Source organism: Seriola lalandi, unplaced genomic scaffold (genome assembly GCF_002814215.2).
Source record: "Seriola lalandi dorsalis isolate HSWRI2012SDOR001 ecotype SW California unplaced genomic scaffold, Sedor1 jcf7180002054963, whole genome shotgun sequence".
Taxonomy (NCBI): domain Eukaryota; kingdom Metazoa; phylum Chordata; class Actinopteri; order Carangiformes; family Carangidae; genus Seriola; species Seriola lalandi.
In genome coordinates, this window is record NW_019525514.1 from 831,336 (window position 1) to 832,053 (window position 718).

The following is a 718-nucleotide window of genomic DNA, read 5'->3' on the forward strand; positions in this document are numbered from 1 at the left end:
TCGGTTCGTTTAACTCGCTCTCAAACAACATACACGTTAAAGAACTATCTCGGAACGGTGTGTGTTTTAGTAATCATATTAATAATCATATTGATAATTATCATATTCACAGATGATATGGCGAGAAGAGTCTAAATATCGCGATACTTCGTTGCTGCGCTCTCCTGTGCGCTAGCAGGATTAGCTAGCTGCCAGCTACGCAGTAAGGAAAACTAAGGTAAGTGCTTCAGTTCACACATATAAACGTCATCATTATATATATGAGTCGATGGTGAACTGTTTTATTTACAATTGGCACAGTAGGAAATTAAAACCCTGAAATGAAGTTATAAACTACGTTAGCTGACGAATAGCATTAGCATGTAGGAGCAGGCTAATGCTAGTGGCAGCCGTTGTATGTAGCCGTTAGCCTCGACTGTTGACCTCGGCCTCCAGGTGAAATGAAAACTAATATAAATAATTTCGGCATTTTAAGTCACGGAGCTCGATACACACGTTCATTTACAAACTTCTCTGGATAAACTGCGTCAGTAGCTTCAAACTCCGGGGTGATAACAGCGAGTTAGCTTCGCTGCTAACATAGCTCAGGTTTCAGCTCTCCCTCATTCAAATGTGGTAGAAATTTTCACCAAACTGAAACTTTTCCACGTTTACTCTCCAGATAGTGTTTCACTATGGGTATACTGCTTTAGGGTCTGTGCAGGTCCTGACGAGTCTT

General features: G+C 40.9%; 1 protein-coding gene across 1 annotated transcript in view; it reads left to right on the forward strand.

Moving 5' to 3' along the window:
• Window positions 1-718, forward strand: part of matr3l1.2 (matrin 3-like 1.2) — a 22,318-nt gene that overhangs the window by 5,449 nt on the left and 16,151 nt on the right. The window lies entirely within an intron of this gene.